This window comes from Pelodiscus sinensis, chromosome 12 (assembly GCF_052426305.1).
Source record: "Pelodiscus sinensis isolate ZL-2025 chromosome 12, ASM5242630v1, whole genome shotgun sequence".
Taxonomy (NCBI): Eukaryota; Metazoa; Chordata; order Testudines; family Trionychidae; genus Pelodiscus; species Pelodiscus sinensis.
The window spans coordinates 21,413,136-21,440,940 of record NC_143063.1 but is presented as its reverse complement, the minus strand read 5'-3'; the positions used below and the strand labels follow the sequence as shown (position 1 = coordinate 21,440,940).

At 44.9% G+C, this 27,805-nt stretch overlaps 1 long non-coding RNA gene across 1 annotated transcript in view; it reads left to right on the top strand.

Moving 5' to 3' along the window:
* The window catches only part of LOC102453500 (uncharacterized), a 91,999-nt gene extending 78,983 nt beyond the window's left edge, over window positions 1-13,016 (top strand). Inside the window, exons 2-4 of the long non-coding RNA XR_331905.5 lie at window positions 6,861-6,977; window positions 11,944-12,138; window positions 12,370-13,016. This is a non-coding gene — a long non-coding RNA (uncharacterized LOC102453500). The remainder of the gene's footprint in view (window positions 1-6,860; window positions 6,978-11,943; window positions 12,139-12,369) is intronic.
* The last annotated feature ends 14,789 nt before the right edge of the window (window positions 13,017-27,805 follow it).

The following is a 27,805-nucleotide window of genomic DNA, read 5'->3' as shown; positions in this document are numbered from 1 at the left end:
GGTTCTCAAGACCAATATTGTGTGTAATCAGCATGCACCTCACTTCATGTGCCCTTGTTTTACGTGTGTATCACTTCAGTAATATTGGTAGGAAAAAAAACCTATGTGGACGGAAACCAGTAGAATCTGACAATGCTGCACATACATAATAGTAAACAAAATGTCTTGTGGGCCAGATATAGAACCCTGATGGGCTATTTACCACCTGTGCCCACTAGTGTGATAGAAGCCAGTTGCTTCAGCTCTAAAGATCTCAGGTTCAATCCCACTCGCTGACCACCTAGGCCTGCTGGCCTTGAATAAGGATTGTTTTATCTGACAAGAATATGAAAATGAAAAATGAAATTCAAGGGGACCAAAATCATCTCTTTTTTAGCCAGAACCTTTTTGGTTGTCAGGTTTTTGAGGAAAAGTCAAAGTTCCCCATGGAAGACAGACACTTTGGCTAAATAACCACTTCTTGCGCAAGAGCCGTTCTTCCTGAAAAAAATGCGGAAGAACGGCTCTTGCGCAAAAGCCTCTTGTGCAAAAATGAGGTCTCATTAATTATGCAAATGAGGTGCAGCAATATTCCACACTTTGCCTCATTTGCATATTTTTTGCACAAAATGGGGGCAGTTTAGACATAGCCATGTTGTGAAAATTTCATCTTTTCCTCAAAAACCTGATTTTTCATTATTTAAAAAAAACACCCTATTTTGATGGAAATTTTTTGAGCAGCCATATTGCTAAGGGAAGAACACAGCATCCTCACAACCTTTCCCTAATTAGCTACTGAGCTGCCATGCCCTGACAGCTGGTGTTGGTGGGCCCAGCCTTCATCTAGAGCACATGAAAAGAATCACAGGTGTGACAATCAGTAATGCACAGTTATTGTGGTACGAAGGGGAGCATGGCTGCATGAGGGACCTGAAACAGAAGCATCCTGTCTTGCTTGAAGCTCCAGGAAATGGGACCAAGGAGAGGAACGTCCTGGTGCAGCCTCCGGAGTGGAGATCACAGTCTAGGAGTCTACTTGTGCCTTTAGGCTATGTCTACACTGGCAGCTTCTTGTGCAAGAACAGCTGTTCTTGTGCAAAAATTTGCCTGCTGTCTACACTGCACAAGCATTCTTGCACAAGTACATTTACATTATAGTGTTGTAAAACAGGGCTTCTTCCAGAATAGTTATTCCTCTCCTCACGAGGAATAAGCCCTCTTGCACAAGAGCTCTTCCACAAGAGGGCAGTGTAGAAGGCAACATGAATTTCTGATGGTTAAAATGGCCATCAGAGCTTTCTTGCGCAAGAGCGCATCCACACTGCCATGGATGCTCTTGCGCAAAAGCACATCTCTTGCACAAAAGCACATGGCAGTGTAGACACGCTCTTTTGGAAGATTTTTTGCACAAGAACTCTTCCATGCAAGATTTCTTGCACAAGAAGCCGCCAGTGTAGACGCAGCCTTAGAGTATAAAGCCCCATTGTGCTGGTTTTGTTTATGGGAACTGTAAAGGCAAAACCATGTGTTGCTTGTGCTCTTTTACGCTTCTTCACAGCCAGTCTATAAAATCTTACAGTTGAAAAAATGAAACAGAATTGCTGTGTTTCCTTTGGAAACACCTTCGACATGCCAGGTCTTAGCTTCCCTTTCTGGTGTTGGCTGGAGGAGTGCTTGGAAAGGTAGGGAACTGAAGTGGCATCTTTCACCTTCCCCAGGTGAAGGGGCACCAGGTATCAAACAAACTCCACTTCTACCTCCCCCTTTGCAAGCTGCCTTCCATAAATGTTTTATACTTTGTGTCTTTTTTTGGCAAATAGAGCAGTTGGCCTAGTAACACTGAAGCTGTGTCTAGATTACATCCCTTTTCTCAAAAAAGGTATATAAATTAGACACTTCGAACTTGCAAATGAAGCCGGGATTTAAATTTCCCACCCTTCATTTGCATAATGGCAGCCGCAGTATTTTTCAGAATGGCGCTTTTCAATAGAAAAACGGCAGTTTAGATGGAGATCTTTCAAAAATAAAACCTTTTTTCGAAAGACCCTTCAAACCTCATTTTTGAGGAGTACAGGGTCTTTCGAAAAAGGGTTTTATTTTCAAAAGATCCCCGTCTAAACTGAGGTTTACAGGGTATTTCAAAAAAGGGTTTTATTTTCAAAAGGTCCCCATCTAAACTGCCGTTTTTCTATTGAAAAGCCCCGTTTTGAAAAACTGCGGCCGCCATTATGCAAATGATGCGCGGGAAATTTAAATCCCGGCTTCATTTGCAATTTCGAAGAGTCTAATTTACATCCCTTTTTCGAGAAAAGGGAAGTAGTCTAGACACAGCCTGACTTACCCTGAACCATCTTATAACTGCAACCACAGTTCCAGCCCAGGATAGACACTGTGGGTACAAGCACATGGTAATCTTCAAACATTCTCCATTCCTGTGCACATGCCAGGCTCATCATTCACATACACAACATTTCTGCATTCCAGAAAGTGGTAATGTAAACACAAGCTGGATATTTTAGGCTAGGAGGCAGTATGTGGCTTTTAATATAGAGAGGTATTTTTAAATACTGGCAGCCCTTCAAGAATACCAGAGCCAAATCAGTTCTCTCAGAATTTTCATGGTATCTCTGATAGCTAAAAAGCATTGACCATCTTGTCAGTGTTTGGGCTTTTTTAACAGTTATGTGAAAACAAAAACAGATGTGCTTAGTCAATGGGAATTTAGCCACAGATTAAGATAGCTCTGAGATCTTCATGCTCCCATTCTCTGTTTCTGTTTTTTCCGTTTGTAATAGCTTTCTCTTTTTGCCGGAACATTGATCTGCAGAGAAGTTTTTTACTTTGTCCATTTTTTACCTTTGATCAGGGATTCCATTTGTGTCTGTGCTTTGTCTCTCTTCATTTCTGAGTCTCATAACGTCCATTTTTCTCACTGCCATCTCTTTCTTTCTCTTCCCTTCTCTCCCATTCTGCATCTGCTAAGTAATTCCATTACTGTTTAATGGTTACAGCAACCACTTTAGTGGATGGCCTTGATCATTGCTCAGGTTTCCATTGGTTGCCTATCAGAAACCTTTAAAAAATATCTTCAAACACCAAAGGGAATAGAGATAGAGATCATTTTAAATAGAGAGGAGGAAATCAGTCCATAGACCATGCAAGTATCTTCAGTGCCTTTAAATAAGATTTTTACACCTAGGTAGCACAGCATCCTCACAAAGAAAGGGGCAAGTACTGGTCCTCCTCTAATAGGCTGTGGGAAGGAGGAGGGATTTTTAGGAACAATTTGAAAAATAATGGAGCACTGGGGAGGTTTGTTACAAAACGGAAACATTTTCCTCCATTTCCTGCTGGGTCATTCCACTTAGGACTCAGAAAATCAGAATCCATTTTAAGTAGTCTGTAGTGAGCTTGCTATTTAGTACCAGGTTTATTTCTGCCAAATCCTAAATAAAGAGGAGTCATTATTTTTCATCATTTGACCTCAGCTTCTTCAGCTATTCTAGAAAGAAGCTAGAGCCTAATCATAATGGCCATCCTCCCCCATCACCTCCCAGGAAATCCTGCTATCAGCCTATTACTACATATTACAAGAGGAGCAGACCACTGTCAAGTCCTAGCCTGGTACTGTTCTAGGACTTCCAAATAATGGTTCATTTAAAGTATAGAAAAACTAGTTCTGAGTAAGGACTTGTGGGCAGCACACGGTCTCTGTCCTTGGATTAAAGTGTTCCCTGTAGAGGCAAGAAGCCATGGTGTTCAAAAACATGCAGTCATGCAATGAAATAAGTGCAGTTTCGTGACAGAGGATTGCTAGAGAGAGTTGTCCCATGGCCTTCACAGGTCAGGTCCAACTGATTAAATAAGCTTTAAATAAAACAGAGAATAACAGTCTCTCAGACTCCCAAAGTAGTGTTTGGCGATGAGAGGCCTGTGGGATGGTCCAGACATAACCATCACTCAGTAAATTCCTTCTGCACAGCTCAAGTGCAAACCAGGGCCTGCCAACCAGTTTTCTTTGAGAGAACTGAAGACAGTGAGTGACATCCTGGCCCTGTTGAACTCAATGGTAAAACTTCAATTGACTTCAGTAGGGCCAAGATTTCACCCAAAGTCTCATGGGATCAATTACAACTAGGATGAATTCAAGTGATATTTTGTACAGTGGTGGTTTGGAGGTACATTGATAAACTTGTTACATTCATGCAGTGAATCAGCAATATTGCTAAATGGCCCAATGAAGATGACAGCTACACCAGAACACTTCTTCAGCTACAAAGACAAGAATACAGTGAATTACATAAGGTTGCATTAACACCAAACCAGTTTGTCCTGCTCTAAACAGCCACAGGGACAGGAGATGACTGGCTACCTCTAGTGTGTACTCTTTTGCACCATGCCAGAATATAGCTGGGGTCAGTTCCTAGTGTGGTGGTTGTGTTGTTAGGAAGTTAATATGTAAGATTATTTTCTGTAGAGGAATGGAACAAAAAAATTTCATTCCGTAACAGGTATTAACTAGAAGCATTTTGCAAAGTAACCAGTTCTGGGAATGTCCATGAACCTATTAAATTCATTTTCATGTCAACTACTCTTGCTTGAGACCCAGCCAGGGACGAGTTGTGTTGCAGAGGTTTTCTCTGTCAAAAGCCCTGCATTATGTAACTTGTCACAAAATGTGATATTTATTTCTGGGTAATATTAGATGTAATACTAACAACAAATGCAGTGAAAAATCAAGACAGGCTGAAACCTCACTTTTCTTATTAAAAACAGTGATTTATTTGCTCTTTTAATTTCAGTTCAGCTTCCTAGGGAAAGCAAGGCAGATGAACTTCCATCATGCACAGTCTCATTCCTATGTTGATGTGTCATATTCACCTCCCTTACTCGTGCCTTACATGTTTTTTAAATCACATCTAGCATTGTTCCTTTCAAAAGTCAGTTTACAAGCAGAGTCATCAACGGAAAAGGTACACAGAGTTGGAAGTTATTTACTTTTTCCATAATTGTCTTGTACTCTACTACACTTAAGAATGGCTATTGAGCAAATAAAAAATGAAATGTTACAGTAGTTGCTGTCAAGTATGTTACCCTGTCAGGATAAAAAGGAACAGAAACTGTCAATAAATCCATAAAAAGTGAAAGATTGTGAAAACTACTCATAATTGGGAGTGAAGATTTTAAATCATGTAGAAGTGCATCTTTTAACAGTTTTAACATTAAGCAGCAGCTCTAGAGGCTAGTCTCAGTAAAGTTGAGCAACAGAGTATGAGTGTTTCAGTTCAGCTTCAATATCTTCACAATTTTGTAACATTTGACAAGCGTTAAAGCAATGCACTCACCTATGAACTATTCCTTTAGCACAGCACATCATACCATTCCTTTGAACTCCAAAGAGAAAGTCATTGTGCCACCTATTATTTAGGTTGTCTGACACTTCACACAATAAGAATCTTTTTACAGTTGCTTATAACTTCACCAGACTGACTGTTTGGACTGAAATTCTGCATGCTGGGCATTTGCTTTAGGCCAAAATTTTCTGAGCAAAAATCAGCCAAAATGGTTCCGCTATTTTCAGGAATAAAGCTAGGAAAAATGTAATTTTGCCCATATTAAAACACTGAGATAACCCTTTCAATGAACAGCTCTAGATCCTCCATGCTTTAGGGCAGGTATGTGAAATTTGGAAGAAGGACCTCTGCATCGGAGCTGTATGGATTTGTCATGTTCACGAATTTGGCAAATTATAAGCCTCTGAAAAACATATAATTTGCACATGGTACATAAGCACCTGATTTTTAATTGCTTACATCTCTGAAGAGTCTATCTGGGTATGTTCAAGCCTCTCTTATTTTCTATAGGTTTAATCTTTTTAGTCTGGCATGCTATGGTCCAGCAACATCTGTGGTCTGGCATGATTTTAGTATGTTGGATGTCCATTTATCATAGGTGTGGTTGAGATTCTTGCAGTCCCATAGTGTATTTACAGTCAGCAGCAGTGTCTCCCAGTATGCTGTGCTGTTATTTAGCTCTAATTTACCCCTAAAATATCTTCCAAGAGCCCAGTAAGTGTTGGAAGTGTTGTAATGCTGCTAGACCATATTGATCTCCCATAGTTTGGCACTAGTCAGATCCTGAGAGTGCAAGACTAGAGAGGTTCAACCTCTAGTGCTGATCAGCCTCACAAAGCAACTGAGCATGCTTCAACCCTTCATTGCTGCTAGCATTGACCAGACTTGAGCCCTCCCTACAAAGCAACTGAGCATATGCTCCGCCCAGCTCAATACTACAAGAGTGAAGTTGGACTTCTTCTTTAATTGCTGCTTTGGGCTAGCATGAGACCAAGCCCTGGAAATGAGAGCAGTGAGCCTCTCTCTTCTTGCTCACAATGACCTCTATAATGGCACTCAGACAGTGAGAAGGAGAAAGCCATGCAATCGGGATGCAGAAGGAACAAACTAGAGCAGGACGTGGAGGGGAAAAAAGTAGATTGGGATTGGCTGGGCAAGCCTGAGTAAGCAAGGAGAGCGGGAGTGGAGTAAGGAGCTAGGGATGGGAAGATAGAGGCATAAGGCAGTGACAGATTGAGAAGTCAAGTATGTCTCCACTAGAGGCATTCCAAAGATTGGAATCAAACTCAAGATTTCCAGGTCTCAGCATGGTTCTGCTGCTAACAAGTTGGTGAAATTCACTGTCAAAATATGTCTCATCCCCTGCAAATGCTGGTCCACACAGAAGATGACAACCTCCGACTGCTAGTTACTCTGTTAACTCAAGTGGCAGAGGGCTATACGGTGTATCTAAAGGTTTGATGATGACCCATGTGGGCCTGCTTTTTTATTTAAACCTATTTTGCTATTCTGCTATTTTTTCCACAGGATCTCTGCCTCCTGCAGCCCATAAAGTGGACCTGAACTGGGGATGAAACATGATTGTGGAGTGAAGAAAATGGTTGTCTGCAAGACTCCTGCCTCATTTGTTGCAGAAGTTAGAAGGTGTGTGGTAAATAAGACAGGGGACTGAGGGAAAAGAAAGAACCATCTTATGACTAAGAGTTGAATGCTGCCGTGCAGAATTGGAATCTATCCCTAACTCTGCCACAGCATTTCTGTGTGTGATATGGGCAAGTTAATTAAACTGAACTTTTCATAGGCAGCCACCTATTAGGAGTTTCTTATTTTCTGGATATTTTCTGACTTCCAGAAGAGCTGATCACTCATAATTTCAACTGAAGTAAATGGGAACTGTGCTTTAATGTATTACATCTGAGGGCCTTCAAATTTAGCAGGTACTTTTCTTCTCAACCACTCTGTGCCTCTTTTGCATCTGTAAAATGGATATAATGTACACACACCTTTACCTCAGAGGGCTGAGAAAATAAATCAGTTAATATTTGTGAAGCACTCAAGTACCAGTGATGAATGCCACAGAACAGCCCAGGAGGAAATTAATCATTTTGTCTAGAGAAGACAGTTTGAATAGCATGTAGCAAATAAGGCCTGAGGTCACTCGCCGACCACAAGGAGAGAATAAAATATTAAATAGATGCTCATTTTCTATCCTGTGCATTGAATGAGGCAGGGGTCCTGTTGAAAAAACTAGTATGTGAGCATGTGATTAAATACTTTATCATAATGCATATTCATGTAAGGGCTCAATTAATGTTGCACAAGCCCCATTAATTCTTGCATTCCCTAACTTCTAGTGCTTGACTTTGGAACCTTAATAATATTCTTTTAACATATAGTTTTATATGATCCATTCCACACAGGACTATAACAATACACAGGGTATGTCTACCCTATGCACTTATTTTGAAATAAGCTGTTTTGGAATAACTCCCAAAATAGCTACTTCAAAACTGCGCGTCCACACAACAAATGCCCATCAAAATGGTGCAGATCTCTATCGAAATAGCACGTTTACACTGACTGGAGGCTGAAACGCATTTAAGGCTTCTGTCACAGGGCTGACTCACCACCCTGGCACCTCCAGGTGGCAGTCGTGGGAATTAGCTCGCTGGCCTCACTGGGTGCCTCCCTCTAGGTGGTGTCTCCCCATGTTCCTCCTGTCCATGGCGTCCTCTTCAGGACACTGCCCTCTGGCAGTACCCACTCCAGTCTCTCTGTGCCCCCTTGCGGGGGGGGATGTTGTTTACTCCACTGCACACTTCAGGGTCCTCCCCTCCCCAGGACCCCCAGTTCTTCTCACAGGAAACACCGAGTTCCCCTGCATCCACCTCGCCTCAGCAGGGCTGGCTCTAGGTTTTTTGCCAGCCAAGCAAAAATTTTTTTGGCCCTCCCCCTTTTTTTGTCTGGAGAGGGTCCGCCCGCAAATGCAGCTTGCACAGCTTGCTGGGGGTGTGTGCACAAATGCAGCTTGTATGGCTTCCTGGTGGGTGGGGCGCGCACTTCAGGGGGAGCCCAACCCCCCCCCCCAGGCATTTTCATCTCCTAGGAGAGCACCAGGGCGCCCCACGTGAGGACAATGGGAGGTCAGGTTCATCCACAGCAAGCCAGTTAAAGACTTCCAAAGCATGTACAGCTGTTCACATCACCTAGTACTGGAGTCCCAGTCCCACTCCTCACTCTGCAAAGGGATTTTATTATTAGAAGCCTTATAATCACTCAGACTCCAACCCAACATATAAGCTGTACAACTCTTGATGTCCATGGACAAGAATCAGCTTCACTATACAAAGAAACAGTTCAAAGGGATTAAGAGAACTTTTGTTTCAACTCCCCAGTTCAACTGTCCAGAACAAGACAAGCACCAGACAACAAAACCCCACTAGCCTAGGACCTATTTCATGAGTGCAACCCTGTGCTTTCTCCTTCAGGGACGGACCAAACAGCCTCTGAAGCAGGGAGGATTGATTTAAATAGCTTTGATTTAAATCTCTCATTTTAATCATAATTTAAACCGGCAAGCAGAAAACCTAGGTTTAAATGAGCAATTAATCATTTAAATTATACTTTTAAAATATTTTCCTAAAGGATGGTTGAGTCTTATTGATTAGCAACCTTTAAAACATGTTGATTTACAACTAAATATAACCTTTATGCCAAATTTGGTGCTTCTATTTACTAACCAGGAGAATACACTCAGTACAGCTACCAACTAAATAAATGCCCAAATAATTGTGTAACTTAGATGTAATCAGATTCTTAATTTTTACATTTTTATTTTATTACAAAATGGTGTGTAATAGGAACACTTAAGAGACAGGTTTTACCCCATTTATTATTCACTAAGTGGTGGCTACTTTTTTTAAAACATATGATTTGCATCTACTTCTGTCTGGACAGAAATTCTATTTAAAAAAAAAACAAACCAGCATTTAATTTTTATATGAAATAAAACTACCTTCAATGTGAAGGACATATAACAAAAAAGTATCCAAACACATTTTGCAATAAAATTCATTTATTAAACAAAGGAAATATCCATAGTGAATTTAACAGATCGAATCTAATCATCATGTTCTTCAAGATGTTAGAAGGCTCTCATAATCAGTTTTTTACTGAGAGAAGAGGAAAACAAGTTTTTCTGCTTCGTCAACTCTTGGTTTTGCAATGGTGAATGAACTAATCATTGGATTGAACCAGCTGAATAAACCAAAATGATAAAAACATTCTCTCTTCACCTGCAGAAGAAGCTACTGCTGATATAAATAGTGGTTCTGGGTACTTACACTAGTGAACTGGTAGAATTTCTTTAAAAATTGACAGAAGACATGTTCTATTTAATTTTTAAATTTAATTCATAAGCTATTTAAATAGGTTATGATAAATTTAGGCCATAACAATTTTAAAGGTATATTATTTAAAACAAAGCCTATTTAAATGGGATCACAATTCCAATTTTAATAAAGGTCTCCTGCCCCAGACAGGAAGGGACTTGGGGACATCGGCACTGGCAACACCAGAATTCCCCTTCCTCAGATAAAGGGAGAGGAAGAATCACCTGGGTCCCAGGCAGATGTGAGGTTGTAAGGCACAGCACAAGGGGGCTGGGTTCCTGTTCAGGTGTGTGTGGGGGGGGAGGAGGGATCAGGGCCCAGAGAGTAGGGGGAGGGAGGATTGTTTAGAGAGCCAGACAGGAGATGGGGATCCAGGTGGGAGGCGGGGTAGAGGAAGGGAGAAGAGGAAACAGGGTCCCAGCAGGGTTTCAATGGGACAGGAGGTTGGGGTTGCTGGGCAGAGGCCGAGCCAGGGGCGGGTGGGATCATGGGACAGTGGGCAGGGGCACATGGGCTGGGAGGAGGGAACACAGCTGGACAAGAGGAGTTCACAGTCAGGGGAGATGCGGGAGAGAGAACACAGGTGGGGGGAAGCGGGGGAGGAGGAGTTGCGGGGAGGGCACACAGGAGGGGGCGTGGCTGGCTGGGGGGGCACACACTCACAAAGGTGAAGAAGAGGCTGCCGGACTCAGCCTCACCAGCTGCGGCAATCCCACGCCACCCTCCCAGCAGGGGCCGCGCCTCGGGGCTGCCCACGCAGAGCTCCTAGCACCCCGGAGCCAGGCACAGGCTCCAAGCAGCTAGGCGCAGGGCTCCTAGCTCAGGGCGGCATCCGCGGGGCTCTCTGCTCAGGGGTGGAGCCCCGCCACAGAGCCCCAGTGCCCCCCGAGCCCCTGAACTCTGCTCCAGTGAGCCGGCTGCTGGGAGCAGCCACCATGGCTGCAGCCTGCCCCGCCGGTCTCAGCATCACCAGGCGCAGCCACCCTCCGCCAGAGCCAGGCGCGGCCGCCCTGCGCTGGGGCCAGGCGCCCAGCCCTCCCAGCGCTGTGCCCCTCTCCGCCCTGTCCTGCCCTCCCAGTGCCCGGGGCCAGGCACCCCGCCCTCCCCGCGTCCCGCCCGAACCTCCCCTCCCAGTGTCCCGGGCCAGGAGCAGGCTCCGAGCAGCCGGGCATGGGGCTCCCAGCTCAAAGTGGCCTCTGGGAGGCTCCCCACTGCCCTGCTCCTCCTGCGAGCCAGAATGCCACCCCTGGCAATGTGACACCCCAAGCACCTGCTTCTTTTGCTGGTGCCTAGAGCCAGCCCTGCGCCTCAGTGACCCACTGCCAGTCTTCATCCAACCCCTGCCTCAGGGGCAAACTGCAGTCTGTAATGGCCACTCATCACTGGCAAAGGGGTGTGGACCTGCTGTCCCTGCCTACCATGGCTGCCCCTCACAGCCCCAGTAGCTTCAGGCCTTGCTTCAAGCCCTGCAGCCTGGGAGCTTGCCTGGCCAGACCCTCTTGTGCTCTGCCTTCCTCCCCCAGCACTGCTCTATCTCCAGGAAGGCTTCTGCTTCCCTGGCAGTCAGGTCCCCACTGCTCTGTGTCCTGAACAGCAATCAGTTCTCCCCCCTCCCTCCAGGAGTCCATTATGTAGCCCCCAGCGGGGCCCTCATTAGCAAGGATGCCTCAGCCCTTGCTCAGGGCTGGGGTTTTGCCCTTAAAGGTCCAGTGCAGGGCAAACGCCCTGTCACAGCCCCCCAAAAGCACTCCAGGAAGGGCATCAGGACAGCAGTCACTTCCTGGAGCTGCTGCCTGAGGCTATCTGAGGGTCATGCTTGAAGGGTCTCCCCTCTAAAGCCGCGTATCAGGCTCTTCACCTTTGCCTACCTCCTTGAGGGACAGCAAACACCACACTGCGTGCTCTGGTTGCCCTTGTGGACACCACAGCACTCCAGTCATGGAGCCAAACCTGCTGCAAAGCACTTGCTGGCTCTTAGACCTCACGGCGCAGTTACTGCAGGCTGCCCACGTAGCCTTGCAGAACAGGACCCACAGTTCACTGCGGGGCAGCTCCTCGCCTCTCTCCACATGCTGCTCACGCAGCATGACCTCTCCCACCCTCCGCAGCACACCGTTCCCCACTGCTTCTGGTGTCGGGACACTAGCTCCTCCTGGTAGAACCGGATCGTCATGGAGCGGTGGGATGACCAGCAGTGACTCCACATGTTTCGCTTGCAGAAGGACACCTTCATGGAGCTGTGTGAGTAGCTCGTCCCTGCCCTCTAGTGATGGGACACCCACATGTGACCTGCCATCCCCTTCCAGAAGGGAGTTGCCATCGCACTTTGGAAGCTTGCCATGCCGATCAGCTACTGCTCCACTGGGAACCTGTTTGACATGGGGCGATCGACCATCAGGACTGTGCTCATGCAGGTTTGATTCTCTCACTACTGTTCTAGGAGGGTGGTGAGCTACTGGAAATGGGGTTCCCTAAGGAACAGGAGGGACTCTTCCTCTCTAGAGGTTTTGCTGTCCTGCCTTCACAAAGCCCTGCCAGGGATGGAGAGTAAGTTGGGGTTGCTCCTGTTGTGAGAAGGGGCTTGGGCTCAGGGAATCCCAAGAGCTATGGCAACCCTGTGATTCTCTGTTTGTATCATTCTACAGGTGGTGAGGGCCATCAACACCATCCTGTTGCTCAGGGTTGTCATCCTGGGCGACGTGGACCCCCTAGACACTGGCTTTGCTGTCATGGACTTCTCCAACTACAAGAGGGCCATTGACAGCACCCATATCCCCATCTGGGCTCCTGACCACCAGGCCTCCAATTATATCAACCTGCAGGCCCTCGTGGACCACTCCGGCAAGTTCACCAACAGTGTCGGATGGTCAGGGAAGGTGCACAACCCATGTCTTCAGGAATCCTACTTTGTTATAGAAGATGCACGCCGGCACATTTTTCCTCTGACTGCACCATCGGGGTCAGGGACGTGGACATGGACAGACCAATGTGCATCATGGAGGATGTAGCCCATCCTTTGCTGATGAACCCCCACACGTGTAGTCCTGAAATTTTGTAACTAATAAGTCAGTTAGTTATAATGAATGTATGTTATAGCAAAAGGTTTGAATTAAACTTAAATACAAGATGTAGTTCTCAGACAGGCCAGGCAGCTTTGTTAAATTAGCTCCAGCTCTGTTTGATGTTAGCATGTTCTGATGTTAAAGTGAAGGATGGAATATTTGTAATGAATAGTGATGTCAGCATTAGATAAAACCTTGGAGTAGACAGAAAGAAGTTTAATGTTGAAAAACTTTGTTAAAGTGACTAGAAGTACCCCTTTGTTCTATGCTGCAATTCTGTAAACGTATTGTTTGTGTGAATGAGAGAGAGAATATTTTAGGAGAGATGTGTGAAGGCCACTCCATGCTCAAATGGTCAGAGGAGGGGCTGGAGACTCAGAAGCACCAAATAATTATCAACTAAGCTAAAGCACACTGAAGACGCAAATTGGACATAGGCAGATTGACCAACCCTGAAGTTAGTGGGTCAGCAGCATATGGATATCAAATGACTGAGAACAATTTCTTCCTGATAAACACATGTAGGAAGATTGAGTGTGATTCTGAATGACTGATAAAGGCCTGACAAGGCAAAATGCATAAACTTGCATGGAAGGAAAATCCTATAAAGGATGGGGTGTCTTGTATGGTTCTTCAGGTTCCCGTCCTGCCAAGTGGAGCACCAGTTCAGACTGACAAGAACCGGGCTCCTTCCTCGCACCCGAACTATCTGGCCAATAGGTTGGGCCGAGCAACAGACAGGTAACTATTCCATCAGCAGGATGTGTGTGTGTGTATGTGTGTGTGCGCGCGCGCATGTGCATGTGAGAGTGAAGGCATATGCTACTTTGTTATATTATCACTAAATGTGGCCTGTTGCCTTATCCTCCTGGAAAAGATCCCGTGTGCTTCTTTTAAGCATAACACCCCACCATCCGGACCCCACCAAGGAAAGTTTCAATGGCAGGCTCAGCAGGGTCTGCATCATGGTGGAGGACACCTTTGGCCATTTGAAGAGAGGTTCTACTGTCTCCTCACTCACCTGGGTGAAGTCCTGGGAGGAGGGTACTGGCTTCAGGGACAGGATGACCTCCTGGCTGGTGCATCATGTCCACGCTGGCCTCATCTTCCTCCTCAACTTTCTCTTTCTACTTGTCCACTGTCCCACCCTCTGAGATGCTGATGATGGGTGTCTCCATCCAGAGTCCAGAACAAGGAGGGAGAGGAAGGGACTGACTCGCCTCCCTCCTAGGATGCAGTGAAGCTGCTGCACTCCAGAGCAGGAGCTCCACTCCCTCGCCTTTGTGTAGGCCTGCCTGGGTTCTTTAACTTTCATGCACACCTGCTCCTGGGTGTGCATGCGGTTCTTTTGGCCCAGGCTGTTGGCCATCTGGCTGTAGATGTCCTCATTCCTGTGCCTGGTGTGGAGATCCTGGAGTTTTGCCTCCTCTCCCCAGACCTCAATAAGATCCAGGATCTCTGCACCAGAATAGCATGGTGCCCGCCTCTTCCACCCTCGGGCAGGGTCTCGGGAGCTGGCTGCTGGCTCAATTGCAGCCATGAAGGGCTCGCTGGAAGTATGGGGGTCTGCCATGGCACCACAAATGTGTCCTGCTGCATTGCTCAGTGCTGGCATGGCCTTCCTTCTGCCACAAGCAGTTTCCCCTGAAAGAGGTAGCCTGAAGAGGAAGGGGAACTATAGAGTTATGATGGGTGTGGGCAGAGCGGCCACCAGCTCAGCTGTGAGAAGCCCTAGAGGCCACTTCTTCTGAAATAACCACAGCTTCACCATCTACACACACACACACACACACACACACACACACTTTCAAAATAGCTATATTGAAATAGGCATTATTCCTCATGAAATGAGGATTTATTATTCCAGAATAAGAAGCCTGTTATTTTAAAAATTATTTCAAAATAATGGGTTTGCTGTGTAAACGTTCACCTTGTTATTTTGAAATAATGCTGCAGTGTAGACATGCCCACAGATGGCAAGATACCTTAAATTGATGTTCCTGCTTTTATTATTTTCAGAATCTGCCATTTGGTCTAAGATCTACCACTGAAGTGTAAATACACTATATGCAGAATATGAAAGCAAACATTTGAGTGATTACTTATAAGTGAAGTAATATTAAGAAGACAAGATATCAAACAGTTTAAGTATTAAGCCACTAATTTACATAATTTCATTCATGATAGACCTGAGAATGAAAATCCCTTTTCCCCCCCAAACACATTCCTTAAATGCAGTGTTATAGTAATAGTAAGTAGTATAAAAGGTTGCAAAAATAAAGCAATACCAAAGAAAAATATGCAATAAAATATTTACTTTTACAAACATCAGAAAGTGTACAATACACTGATTAATACTAAAAAAGCATACGGACTTTGCGTTCACACCATTTAGCTTATCTACAGCCTTAAAAAATAAATCAAGCAACATGCAACATAACTAATTTTGTGTGACAAGTGGAAATACCATGCAGGATCTTCATGCAGTTTTTCCATTTTAAAAAGCACTCATGGTTAACTACAAGCTTTTTTTTAAACTAAGCAAAAAAAAAAAAAAAAAAAGTAGTTTGTACAAAAGGCCCATAAACTTAGTGACTACTACAAATAATTTCCATAAAACTCTTTGGGGACAAATGATAGAATTAGTGAAATATTTAAGAAGAAGGAGTTACTCACCTTGTGCAGTAACGATGGTTCTTTGAGATGCATGTCCCAGGGGTGCTCCACTGTAGTTGTCGACCTTGTCCTGGTGCCGCAGATCGGAGATCTTTTCCAGCCGTAGTCTGCCGGACTGCACATTCGCAATGGGCATCTCGTGCCTTTCGCACCACCTGTGTGTGCATGCTCTTACTCCCGCCACTTCCTTCTGATCCTCTATGGTCTGAAAAACATAAGAAACAAGGTACTCTGAAGAGAGGAGGAGGGCACCCACGGGCCATGCATCTCGAAGAACCATCGTTACTGCACAAGGTGAGTAACTTCTTCTTCTTCGAGCAGTGTACCATGGGTGCTCCACTGTAGGTGAATTCACAACAGTTGCTTGTGTAACGGAGGACGGATTTTGAACTATTGTGCTGCAGCAGTGGAGAGGACAGGTGAGGCAACCGCTGTATTGGCTATAAGGAGATTGGGTATGGCGTAATGTTTAGCGAATGTGAAGCCGGAGGACCATGTAGCTGACCTGCAAATGTCTTGTAAGGGGATCCCTATGATGAAGGCAGTTGATGTTGCCATCGCTCGCATTGAGCGGGCCTCCGGCGTGTGAGGAAGAGGCTTATTATGGAAGGTCATTTTATACAGGAGACGATGATTGTGGAAACACGTTGCGCCAATAAAGGATGGCCCCTAGAGCGCTTTGCTGTGGACACTAGGAGGCTTCTGAGATTTGTGAAAGCATCTTGTCCTATCGATGCAGAACGCCAACACTCGACGGACATCCAAGGTATGGAGGCATGCCTGTTGTGCTGAGGAGTGGAGTTTGGGATAGAACATGGGAAGAACAATTGGTTCATTTATGTGGAATTCCAAATTTACTGTCAGTAGAAAGGCAGGCTAAGGACACAGTATCACTCCTTTAGGGGTAAATATTGTGTAGGGCGGTGACGCTGAGAGGGCAGACAACTCCCTGACCCTTCAGGCTCAGGTTATTGCCAACAGAAAAATGACTTTAATTGTTACGGTGTGTAGATCGCACGTCACCAGAGGCTCGAAGGGGGGTTGCATTAGGGCACTCAAAAGTAGCTCCAGGTTCCAAGGGTACGTGGGCTGCCTGTGGTGTGGGAAAACGTTAGCCAACCCTTTCATAAATCTTTTAGTCATTGGATGGGAAAAACACAGAATAGCCATCCACCTAGTGTCAGAAAGCAGTGATAGCCACTATATGCACCTTGAGGGAGGAGCAGGTGAGGCCAGAATTTTTACGATATAAAAGATAGTACAAAATGTGATGAATAGGTGCTGAATATGGATCTAAGGCTGTGTCAAAACACCATGAAGAAAAGCAGCTCCACTTATGGAGGTAAGTAGTCCATGTATTACGTTTTCTGCTATGTAGCAGAATGTGTTTGACAGCTTGAGAACCTATCATTTCTGTTTGTTGGAACCAGCCAGGTACCAGGCTGTCAGAGCAAGATGGTCGAGTTGAGGATGCATCAATCGCCCGTGGTTCTGCGTCAGCAAGTCATAGCATCTGGGTAGGTGATATGGAGAGTGGATCGACATGTGAGACAGGTAAGGGAATCACGTCTGTCGTGGCCAGAAGGGGGCTATTAGTATTATTGTGGCTCCCTCGATTGCTATTTTCTCTAAAACTCTTGGAATGAGGGGAGTAGGCGGGAAGGCGTACCGAAGATGGTAACTCCAATCACATAGGAAGGCGTCCCCCATGGAGTTCCGTCTGATCCTGGCTCTCGAGCAGTATCAAGGACATTTCATGTTGCAATGCGTGGCAAAGAGATCTACTGATGGGAACCCCCAGTGATCAAATATGGGATGGAGTACCTCTGGGTGTAGCTCCCATTTGTAGTTAGTGGAGAAATGTCTGCTTAGTGCATCAGCGGTGGAGTTCTGTTCACTAGGGAGGTATGCTACGATGAGCGTAATATTGTGCTGATTGCACCAATTCCATAAATGTATTGCTTCAGCGCAAAGTGAGAACAGGCTCCTCCCTGTCTGGTTACATAGTATACCGTGGTTGTATTGTCAGTAAGGACTCAAATAACTCGACCACGGATCAGAGGGAGGAAGTACCGACATGTGTTGAAGACCGCCTGCAACTCGAGGAGGTTGATGTGTAGTAGTGATTCTTGGGGGTACCATAGTCCTTGGGTTTGTTGGTCCTGTAGATGGTGTCAGCCAACGGTCAGGGCAGTGAGTGGTGTGTGTGTGTGTGTACTATACACCCAAGACTTCAACTGCTGAGACCGGGGTCCCTTGCAGTGGGCAGCCTGGAAGAGGCTGAAAGGCGCCCCAATAAGTGTACAGGGAGAGCTTATTACGCTTCAGATTTCAGCTGCTAGAATTTCATAATTCCTTCGCAGCGGGCAGCCTCGGGGAGACTGAGAAGCGCCCCAACTGAATTTTGCCACCTGGGTGTGACACAAATCCAAACGCCCAGGCTCTCCCTATATCTGTCCCTTTATGACCGGCTGAAGTTCTTTTAAATTGTGCTTGGTTCTATTACAGCAACTGAAGGAGTCAGGTTAAAGCTTAAACAGTTACAGGTTTATTTGAGGAAGCTTATAAATCATGTGGTTGCAATGGCTATTGTTCTATTTCTTAACTGCTGGCAAATTAGATAGATAGATAGATAGATAGATAGATAGATAGATAGATAGATAGATAGATAGATAGATAGATAGATAGATAGATAGATAGATCTTTAAAAAAATGGTTACAAGGAAAATAAAGATAGGAAATAGAAAATAATGGTACCAAATGACAGTTTAATCTTTAAAGAGCTCTATTCTATGCATGCACTAAAACAAAAGGACACATACAGGTACAATTTTTACCCCTTTCTGCGTCACTCGGTCCCAGCGTGTCAGGCCAGGATCGGTCCCTCAATTCCTCGGAAAGACGAAAATACGAGGTGGGCGTCCCCGTGGACCTCGGGAGGTCAAACACCTAACCCGACCAGCAGGTAAATGGTAGTTTGACACTCAAAGTGAGTGTGTGCTGGGCCCATCTTATATACCCATTGGGTCACGTATTTTCTCTTTCTTATCTGTAATGCCAATTGATGCTGGTCTGTCTGCTGTGAGACCAGTTCTCACAAGGAAGTTGTGAACTTAATTTACACTTGTAAGAGAGAATTGAGATGATTAAATTTTGAAGTACTGGACATTGTTTTCTCAGTGGGAAATTCCTCTTCCTGGGACTGTGTGTTCGAATCAACATAGGTGCCAGCTGACACTTCTTGCAGCCTCGAGCTTAGCTTATTTCCTTAATCGTTACTCAGAGTCAGAAACTTGCATATCCTGGTCAAAGCAGATCAAAGCTTAATGGCTATGCTGATCTTCTTATTGTTCCTTCTCTGCTCTGTATACAGACGACATCTCAGAGGGCAAGCAAGATTGTTTGAGAAAGGGTTGGGCTGCCTGGCTGCAGATGGGTGTCCCAACCTTGGAGTGATGCATAGGGGGTAAGTTGCATTGTTGGTTGAGGGCGATGAAAGAGAATCCAATTGTCCATCCAATTGTCAGAGATGGTCCACCAGAGCAATGATTTTCTTACGTGAGAAGGTATCGTAACTCTCCTGTGGACGTCTTAGCTGTTTGGGATATATATCGTAGCCATCCAATGCTGAAGACATCGGAAGCGTAATCTTGCGCATGCTACAACATACTTTGTGGACGCCATATGGCCATGAGCTACAGGCAGGTGAGTACAGGTGTCCTGGGACTGGCAGAGAAAACTTGTACTAAGTCCTGGATCTCCTGGAATCTGTTCATGGGTAAGAACGCACACACCTTGGTCGAGTTGAGGCGTGCGCCAATGAACTCTATCAATTGTTGCGGTATCATGAACGACTTCGGGACATTGAATATAAGCCCAAGTGTCCCAAATACACATCTCGTGGTGTTGGTGGCGTGAAGCGCTTTGGTGAACAAAGGTGCTCTCATTAGGCAGTCGTCGAGATAGGGGAATATAATGATTCCCAGTTTTCACAGGTATGCTGTGACTACTGCCAGTGTCTTTGAGAAGACCCTGGGAGCCGACGAGAGACCAAAAGGCAGGACCTTGTACTGGAAATGGTCTTTGCCTATTTGGAAACTTAGGAATCGTCTGTGGGCCGGGTGAATGGCCACATGAAAGTAGGAATCCTGTAGATTCGGGGACGTGAACCAATCTCCGCTGTGCAGTGCTAGTATGATAGTCGCCAGGGTCACCATCTTGAAGCGTTGTTTACGAAGGTACTGATTTAAAAGTCAAAGGTCCAGAATGGGTCTCTAGCCTCCCGACTTCTTCCGGGTCAAGAAATAGTGGGAATAAAAGCCTCTGCCACCTTCTCTATTGCTCCGATGGTCAGGAGACGAAGTGCTTCTTGTTTTAAGAGAGGCTTGTGAGATGGGTCCCTGAAGAGGAACGGGGTGGGAAGAGGCAATGAAATGAAGGGGATGGTGTGGGAGGGGTGGGAGGAGGCAATGAAATGAAGGAGATGGTGTAACCTAATGCAATCAGCTGTAGGACTCATCTGTCGGTGATAATATGGTCCCATTGGCGGTGGAATGGCCTTAGATGGTGATGGAACAGTGTATTGGCAGCGCAAGTATGGTTGTCTAGCGGTGTGGTCCGCAGTCCATCGACTGAGACATCAAACTTGCTGTCTGGTGTTTTGCTGGCCAGATGCTTTGGGTTGAGGTCACCTTCTCTGCTGTCTCTGTCTGTTGCGTTGGTGGTCCTGCTGTCTATAGTGGGTCATTGGATGCGAGCACGGTCTCTCCCTCTGGTAGGGTGTGTACCTCTTGTGCTAGTAAGGCGGGGTGTACATGCCTAGAGTTTTCAGTGTGATTCTCAAGTCCTTGCCCGAATGGAGAACTTGATCCATCTTTTCTGCAGGAAGCCTGTCAAAGGGGAGATCTTTGACTTTGGACAGGAGGTCCTTTGGTACTGCTGCTTGTTGCAGCCATGATGTCCAATGCATGACCACCGAGGTGGCGGTGGTCTGCGCTGCAGTGTATGCTGCATCAAGGGCTATGTGCAGGGCTGTTCTGGAAGCTGCATACCCTTCTTGTACCACCGCCTTGAGAACGTCGCGTTTGTTGTCTGGCAAGTGTTCAGTGAGTGGAACCAGTTTTGAGTAATTATCAAAATTATAATTGGCCATCTGTAGGGTTAATGTCGCGAAAGAGTAGACTTTTTGGCTGAAGAGATCCAGGCGCTTACTCTCCTTGTCTCCGCTGTTGGCTTTGAGCTGCGGAGCTTTTGCCCTCTGCTGTGCTACATCCACAACGAGAGAATTTGGTTGTGGATGTGTGAAAAGGAATTCCATGCTTTTCGTGGGAATGAAATACTTTTTATCTGCTTTCTTGTTAATAGCAGGAGTTGATGCTGACATTTGCCATATGTCATCTGCTATTTCTAAAATTGTGTCATTGATTGGTAGTGCCACTTTGGATTGTTGTGATGGTGGGAGGTTTCTGAGAAGATGGTGCTGTTTCTGTTGTACCTCAGAAAGTTGAACCCGTCGGCTACCCTTTTGAACAACTCCTGAAATTGGCAGAGGTCATCAGTTGGTGATGCATCGCCTGGAAAGACTGTGTCATCTGGTGATGATGAAGGCTGGTTAGTGGGTGAGTGCCCCTGTGGTTCTTCACATTCGGATGACTGCTGTTGTTGCAGATCTCTATGAGGTGGCACGGACGGGTCAATTCCCGTCGGGGTAGGTGGTCTTCTTGTGGTCAGAACAGATGAATGAGCCCTGGTACATGAAGGTTGAGACGGATGATGGGACGGTGATGGTAATGTGTCCTGGCAAGTGTGAGCGATATCTATCGTAACAGTAGGGCCTCGAAGAGCAATCGTAATAGTGCATGCTGTATGGGAACCTGGAGAAGTATCTGCGCCTATGTGTCCCATGGTGTCCTGAATAGTTGGAGACTGTAGGGGATCTACATGATCATGACTTTCCCCTTGAGTGTGTGGACAATGCTGGTGAGAGCTGGCGCCAATGGTGATAATAAGGTGAGGCATAAGGAGAATAATGACTTCGCCTTGTGGTGTGATGTCCCAGTGAGTGCCTTGACAAAAATGAATGAGCTGGAAATGGCGAAGGCGGTTCTGGAGAGAAGTGCATTTGCTGTGGGCTCTGAGAAGGTGTGGGTAACTTATGGGGCTTTTGGCGAGTCTTAATCTGCACCTGAGATTGCTCGGGTGAAGATGAACCCTGGGTTGAAATGTTCCTGGGTGCGGGCTGCACTGCAGCGTGAAGAGGTGGTGCCGCTAGTGAGCTGTACTGCGGTGCCGAGTGTGTTGGCAGTGCCAGCTGTGCTGGTAGTGCCGATGTCAGTTGGTGCACTTATGCCAGTTGTATGGCCGGTGCCAAGGTGGTTGTTGGCGCTGAGATGGTTGTTAGTTCTGATGCTTCTATTGGTGCCGGCTCAGGGCTCAGTGCCAGGTGAGCTACTGTCAACATTTTCGGTGCCACATGCCTCGATGACAGCGGATTCAGTGTCAATATGCTGCAGCCCTACTTCATTTTATTGGGTCCGTGCGTGGGAAACGTACCCAAGGTGCCTGGCTTATCCCCTGTGCTAACGTGCGTCAGTGGTAAGGAGCGTGAAGGAGAAGGCCTCCTCTTTGCATGGGTATGCTTAAGTGACGAGGGCCGGCGTCTACTGGTTTTCATGGGTTCCGTTAGGCAGGAGGAGACGGTCTCTTGTAATGCCTTGTAAACACGAGCATTTTAAGCCGCATCTCCCTGTCCCGTATAGCTCGCGCTGTAAGCTTAGAACAATGGGGACATTTCTGGGGGATGTGAAGACTAGGACTATAACAGAGTTTAAAGAGAAGCTAGATAATTTCATGGAAGTTAGGTCCATAAAAGGCTATTAGCCAGGGGATAGAAATGGTGTCCCTGACCTCTGTTTGTCAGAGGCTGGAGAAGGACGGCACGAGACAAATCACTTGACTATTGTCTGCAGTCCACCCCCTCTGGGGAACCTAGTGCTGGCCACTGTCGACAGACAGGCTACTGGGCTAGATGGACCTTTGGTCTGACCCCGTATGGCCATTCTTACGTTCTTATGTGTCCCTCGCTGAGGCACCGTATGCATAGAGCATGCCCCTCTGAGGAGGGCATTGGCTCACAGCATGCACCGCACTTTTTAAATCCAGGTGATCCCGGCATGACTCATCGGCGTCTCTTGTAGTCTACAGCGGACTAGACGTGTTTGAAATTAAAAAAACAATGACTAATGTGTCGCCTCAGAAAAACACTAACTATAACAATTTTTTTTTAAATAACTATATCAACTGGAACAGTAAAACTAAGGAGGATTACGACTATGTAAACAACTATTATAACTAACTAACTAACCACAATTTTTCTGTGTCTGTTCACTCCATCCACTGCTGGTCAGGAGGAACTGGCAGGAGCGGGATCACGCGCACGCAAACAGCATGAAAGGTACGACATGCGCATTGTGTATGCGTGGTCCGGTGGACTACGGCTGGGAAAGATTTCTGATCCTCGGTACCGGGACAAGCCTGACCCCTACAATGGAGCACCCACAGTACACTGCTCGAAGAAAAAACCTATATTATAAAAGCATTAAAATGCTTATTTACCAAAATGTCAAGAGGCAATAATAAATAAAAGTGTTCATCTTCTCATAACAAGTACTATAATTAAAATATTAAGCTTCATTTACATTTTTCAGCATACACTTGTGAAGGTTTCATGGGTATAGACATAAATTTATTGCCTTGATAAGCTGAATAAAAGTAGTCAAGCTCCTGGTCTGCATGCCTTGCTTTTAAAATAGTTTGCAAAGAAAAAAAAAAGAAACTTGCCCTTTTCTTCTTTTTTATGAGCCACACATTTACCCTCTATGGGTGTGTCTAGACTACAGGATTTTGTCGACAAAAATAGACTTGTCGTCAACAAAATTATACCTGTATCTACACTACCGCTGAGTTCTGTCGACATAACGGCAGGCGGTAAACCTCATTCTACGAGGAATAACACCTTTTGTTGACAGAGTTCCGTCGACAGAAGGTGTTATTGCATGTACACTGTCCTTTGTGTCTACTCTCATGTCCACAAAGTGGCTTGCTTTGTCGACCGAACTGGACGTAGTCTAGATGCTCTTTGTCGACAGAAGCTTTGTCGACAGCCTCTGTCAACAAAAGTCTGTAGTCTAGACATACCCTATGATTGGGAGTTTGTGTACACACATCTTAAGAGGTTTTTTCGCCCCTAATGTAACAGAAACATTACAATTTTTGCTCTTTAAAAAAAGCTGCATCTCCTTTCTGCATTACAAGGAAGCAGCAAATGGGCACTAAAACACTTCCCCCTACCTTTTTCCAATTATAGTTAAACAACCTGTTCAGAACTAAACCAGCTGTGCTAATTCATGGATTAGTCTGACCGTAGACATGTATCAAGAAACAGCCATTTTACCAAATGATGCCTTTCCTCCTGTACAAAGACAGCATCATGGCTCAGTGTTGGCTGCTATTACAAAGCTGCTGAAGCTATGGGAAAGTGTTACAAGCTAGTTTGTGTTTCTTCCCCTCTGCTAAAGCGCTCTCACAGAGTTCTGCAGAGGGGAATGAGACTAGCCCTAAATGCTAATGTCACTGAACCTTAAGGTTTCCCTTTGCTGTGCTGACTCACTGTGCAATAGAGCTGAGCCCTGCACCGCAGATGAGTGCAGAGCCCGGTGCCCTATACCAAGTCCAGCTACATCTCCAGCCAACCACTCAATACAGCCACTGAACTCCCCTGCATCCCTGCTCAGCCACCCTGACACACTAATAGAAGGCTTTTCCCGCCTCTTCAGCCATAATCTTGCTCTCCATCTACCGATTGTCCCTTCCACCCAGTCTGCCTCTAGGAATGATGCTACATGTAGAAAACTATCAAAAATAAAATCTCTAAATATCAGTTTAATTTAATGTGGGGCTGAAAAAGTGAACATACATTAATCCTAAAGGCTACTGCACCGTCTCACTAAGGGAAGAATGAGGCTTGTTTGAGAGCCTACATTGTGTATTTCTTCAGCGTAACAGAACGCGCTGGTTTTGGGAATCATTTCAACACGTATTAGGTGCATACTCATGTTTTACAGATATTTATGCTCAACTTTAACTCCCTGGTCATTTTTCTGTTTGGGAATTCATATAGAATCCTTGGGAACTAGTCCAAGGTATTGCATTCTCTCCCCTGCAGCCTTTGGATAATGCACATTTCTCTCCCCACATCCCACCTCCTGCTATCAACCATTCCTTACACTGTTATGCTGTCAAATAATTTGGTAAAAAACTAGCTGGTGGGGTCTATGCTTAGTCTCAGCTCATTCCAGCTGTTTTCTGATTGAGTTTACAAGAAAAGATCTTTTAGCTGCTAGTCCTGCAAACTCAGCCTGGAATGTGAAGGACCAGTTCTTTGGCTTTGCTTACATGGGGTGACACACAAAAATTCATCAGGCCTTAATTCTTCGTTTTCTTCTTTGAGAGGATATGGGGGCAGAAGGAATTTAGTTAAAAATTCTGCTTGCGATGTACAAATGGACTAGAATCCAGCATGCTCAACCCCAGCTCTAGTGAACGAGCAGCTATACAAGAATAAAATGCTTTGTAAAGAATGGGATTTAATAAGTTGGTAAGTGATTAGTCATGGTCTGTTTAACATTTTAAGCGATTAATTTAGCTCAGTTGAGGGCTTTATACCCAATTTCTTGTTTTCCAGAGTAGGTATGTTAGTTATGACAACAGCACCTGCCTGCAGACAACCAGCTGCTGCTCACAGCAACAGATGGCTGCTTGGGCATGCATGTGCATGTGTTTAATATAGCAACTGCTCCCTTCTCTCTTCACCTTGGGTGGGGGAGGAGAGGAGAAAGGGAGAAACCAGCATCATGACTCTTTTATGCCTCTCAAAATAAATGGGAAGCTGAGGGAAGGAAGTGATCTGCTTACTCACACTTGTCCAGCTGAGACTGCAGCAACTCTAGATGCCTGGTAGCCGTTAGATCAGCTAGTGCAAGAGAAGCCCCCAAAACCTCTCTCACTCTCTAGCCTGTGTGTAAATTCCAAATTCATAGTGAGGAGCTAGAAGATAGGTTTGGGAGTCTGACCTTTTTGTGTCAGCCCTTTAAAAACTGAAGTGTCCATAGCACACCCTAATGCCTTTCAAAGTGCTCACAGGTGGCTTCTCTTTTTCATGGATTTTGCAGGGCAGACCCATGGTTCTTGCTCCTCCCCCTCCAAGGTCTTCCAGCTGATGTTGCTATTACCAGAAACACTTCAGTCTAATGCTTTCAAAGACACTCCTGTATTGAGTTGCAAAAAAGAAAACGAATAAAGTGTCCTAGAAGGTGATCACATGTCCCAGTATTAAGGGCTTTGTCTTACATAGGCAAATATTATTCATCACCCTATCCCACAGAGACCTATTCAAAAAACAAAGAAAACATGGTCATTAAGTCACCAATATCTTCCCTTTTCAAAATGGGAGGTCAAGTAAACAAAGCAATAATATTTTCACCCAGACTCAGTGTTATTTGCAGAACAGGATCATTGCTGAACAAGAGACTTTTCTTTGTCAACAGGATGTTTTTACTACTTTCCTAGATGTACAATACTGAGTTCAGAAGCAGACAGGTATCCACTGGAAAACTAGTGAAAAAAAATCAAGACATACTACCAGAAAAGCTAATTAGAATATACAGGGGGGAAGGACAAGAAACTAAATACAGTTTTGTGGAACTATGATATTCAACAACTAAGGGTACATCTAACATTGCATGGCTATTTTGGGATACAGGTGGCATCCCAAAATAGCTACCCTGTGCCTACACAAGCCACCCGTTATTTCAAAATATTTTTCAAACTAACATTCCATGAGGGCTAAGGGATACCTCAAAATAGCACGTTATTTCAAAATTTGGTGCTGTGTAGATGTGCCAGATTTCAAATTAAGCTATTTTGAAACAGATTCGAAATAATATACGCAATTTGCACTACACAAATTGTGTATCTTATTTCAAGTTTAGGGTGCTGTGTAGATGCACCCTAAAGGACAGAAGTCAACTGAAGTCTTATTGGTGCTAGAAGTGTTTAACAATTCAAGCCCCCTGGTCCATACTAGCTTCAAGTTTACAGAGAGTAGATCTTCACTTGAGCACCAAATCAAGTTTATGGTTAAGATCTCCCGCCTTACTTGTTAAACAAAATTAAATATTATAAATCACTAGAAAGTACAAAGTAACAGTACTAAGCCAATCATTTCAGAGTATATTGTAAGGATGGAAAAATTCATATCCATTTATACCTTCAACATACAAACTTTCACAGTACCGGAGGAAGAATATTTATTAATTGGAAAAACTTGAAAGTGTATCAAATAAAAGTTAAAGCTATTATTCCTCTTTAAAAAAAAAAGAGTACAAGCTGCAGATTTGATGCAACAATCTGTAATTAGGTATCTGCGAGGTGATGCAAAGGTTTTTGAAAAAGCCTTCCAAAACCCATTGGTAGGCTTACAAATTTACCTGCAGCACTTGCACCCACCTCCATGGATTGCTTCAGTGCTTTGGGAAGTCAGCCTGCACTGGCCCTGGCAGACAAGTTATTTTTTGCCCTTCTACTAGGAAGCCTTTCATTTGTGCATTTCAATGATGAAGTCTCAGCTACCTACCATCAGAATTTAGAGCATGAATGATTGGCAAGTTGAGTCTATGTCCCTAGCCAAACCAGTAACAGAGCACATCAGGTCTGTCAGAGCAGTAACTCAACTCCACTTGCTAAGACTATGTTGTCATTGCAATCAATCCACCAAGGAAAAGAAAGGTCCTCCACCCAGGCACTTCTTGATACAGAATCCTAATGGAGACAAAGCAATGTAGATTATACCTTGATGCAGGAAGCTAAAGTAAACTCAAGGCCTTGTATCCACTATAATTTATATTATGATTGCTACCTAGATGAAAAAAATCCACATACTTTGACGTAAAGACATAGTTTCACTCCCATGGGCTTTCATGCCTGTAGGATCAGGATCTTTATGAATACAAACTATATTCATCTTTAAACCCTTCTTTTAAGGAGAAGGAATTCTGTGATTAAGGCATTACACTGAGGTTCAGATCTATGTTCAAGTCCTAGCACTGAGACAGACTTCCAGGAAAGTCCTTCAATCTGTACTTAAGGTCCTCATCTTTAAAATGGAGACAATACTTCTGTACTTCACAAGGGTGAAGATACATATACAGTAAAAGTCCTTTTAACTAGCACTTCACCAACCAACAAGCTCAATAAACCAGCATTTCTGATCTGCACAGAAAGTCTA